The sequence below is a fragment of the Triticum aestivum genome, unplaced genomic scaffold (genome assembly GCF_018294505.1).
Source record: "Triticum aestivum cultivar Chinese Spring unplaced genomic scaffold, IWGSC CS RefSeq v2.1 scaffold38827, whole genome shotgun sequence".
In the NCBI taxonomy this organism is placed as follows: Eukaryota; Viridiplantae; Streptophyta; class Magnoliopsida; order Poales; family Poaceae; genus Triticum; species Triticum aestivum.
Genome location: NW_025226966.1, coordinates 1 through 2,264, shown reverse-complemented (window position 1 = coordinate 2,264; position 2,264 = coordinate 1). Strand labels below are relative to the sequence as shown.

General features: G+C 46.6%; 1 long non-coding RNA gene across 2 annotated transcripts; it reads left to right on the top strand.

Moving 5' to 3' along the window:
* Nucleotides 1-434: 434 nt before the first annotated feature.
* Nucleotides 435-2,238, top strand: LOC123172629 (uncharacterized). Of its 2 annotated transcripts, XR_006485668.1 has the most exons (3): nt 474-1,111; nt 1,299-1,374; nt 1,542-2,238. It is a non-coding gene; the product is annotated as an uncharacterized lncRNA (long non-coding RNA). The 2 variants fall into 2 exon arrangements; XR_006485667.1 differs by having other exon boundaries at nt 435-1,374.
* Nucleotides 2,239-2,264: the final 26 nt, after the last annotated feature.

The following is a 2,264-nucleotide window of genomic DNA, read 5'->3' as shown; positions in this document are numbered from 1 at the left end:
AAACAAGGGCAAAAGTGTTTGGAAAAGTAAATACGTTGGAGACATATCAACTCCCCCAAGCTTAAACCTTTGCTTGTCCTCAAGCAATTCAGTTGATAAACTGAAAGTGATAAAGAAAAAAACTTTTACAAACTCTGTTGCTCTTGTTGTTGTAATCATGAAAAGCCAGCATTCAAGTTTCAGCAAATATTACGAACTAACCATACTCAAGTTACTCATATCAATAGCATAATTAGCTAGCGAGCCATTTAAAACAAAACAGAGGCTAGCCAACTCACCTCCAGGAGGCTCCCCCGATTGGGCCTTCGTTGGCCGTCGGATCTGCCTTCGGGCGAGTTTGAACCGTTGAATCTTCACAGCTGTAAAACCCATTTTCACCTAGCAGTTATTTTTGCTGGCCAATGACGGGTGGGCTCGTGCCATGCACTTATTGGTTGGGTTGTTTGTTTTTGCGTGCAAAACGCTTTGTCCAATCCGCTCCGCGTGCTCGCACCACACCCAATCCCATCCTCTCCCCTGGTCGTCCCGATCCACACCAGCCGCCACACAACCCTAGCCCCTTTCCCCTCGATCCCCACAGCCCCTCCCTCCTCCTCGCTCTCCGCCATGGCCTCTGCACTAGGAGCCTCTCCATGGCCTCCTACCCATCCCCCCCACCACCACAGGTGCACACAGACGGTGGATCTGTGCCGGAGAAGAGCAGCTCCAGTTATGGTGGGGTACATCTGTGCCGAAGATGAAGGAGGTCCGCCGCCCGTCTTTGCCTCCTCGCTGCGTCCTTGTTGCTGCTCCTCCTCTCTCTCTCTCCGCACCTAGCAGTGCAGCAGCCGGGACAAGGGGAAGGAGCAGCTCAACCCGGCTCCATCTCTCTCTGGATGAGCAGGTGGCGAGGGAAGCCGCCACAGCTAGCGGCGGTGCTGCACAGGAACGTCCACCTCCAGGTCTCCATCCTGTCTCAGATCCCTTTCCGTTTCAGTGTTGTTCTTTTTTCTCTTGGTGTGCGCTCTCCTGCATCTCGCGCGGCAGGGAGTGGTGGTGACTAGCATAGAAGGCGGAGGAGGTCATTGGAGCCGGCTTCCCTTCCGCTTTGGCTGCCAAGCTCCGCGCGTTGGTGAGTCCCTCTCTCTATCCCTCTACATCTCTCCCTCTCTCTGTCAGAGGGCAGCTACCAACCCCGAGGTGCAGGCGGCCATGGAAAAGCAGAAGATGCCACACCTAGCTTTCCCCCTTGCCTCCTGCCCTTTCTCTTCAGCTCATTTATTTACATGTGCAAATTCTCTTTTATCTATGCCTGCAAGGTGTTTGATGAAAGTTCAGTAAGGCTTTGAGGGAATACCAAACAAGAGAGGATCCAGTATCTGTAACATGCATCAGGTTGACACCAACTTCATGCATTTTGCTTCAAGATCATTGTTAATTTAATTCAAAATGTTTTCTCATTCTATTGGAAGATAGAAAGGATGGTTGTAGAAAGATAACTGTTCTACTTGGATACCTTTCTTTGTTCTCGTTTGCATTTAAGTAAAAATGTTCAACTGCAGATATAGATTGCCGGCGGGTGGATATATTGCTCAAAAGATGTCACTAGTGCTGTACTGCTGTAGATGCCATTGATTTCATATATCAAAGCATTACAGCTCTTTCAGATCCTTTGTATTTCCACTTAGTTAGCTTGAAAATCTTGTCTACTACGGACACCTCTTGAAAATTGCAAAGGAGTTCTAACTCCCAACAAGCTTATTTCCTTAAAAAATGTAACTGGTACAATGTTCTACGTACCTTATGAGAGGTCAGCCCCGGCATCACAGTCCATTCCTGAAGAAGTTCACATGCATGGTGTTGATTGTTGAGTTTGCTTGGTTAACGGAATGACATGCCTATGCAGATCAGCAGGGGGAAGGTCCAGGGTGAAACCTTCAGGAGGGATTTGATGTTGCTATTGTTTCAGTTTGCAGATAGAGGATGTGATTCCAGCAAGACAGAGACGATGGCGATGACAAGTGAGATTTATGTTAAGGAGTATTAGCATATGCTCACAGGATCACTGGAAGTTTATAAATGTATCCGCAATGATTGTTGCTTTCTTATTGACACATAATTGAATTATAATTATAGACAGTAAGAGTAGTTGTCTTTTCATTTGTTAGAAAACATAGTGTACCTTTATAATCGTAGTTATATGCAATGATCCATCATGTATTTTTGTTTAAAACTGCAACCCGTAATTGTTTGATGTCATTAAATGTCTCTCTCTCTCTCTCTCT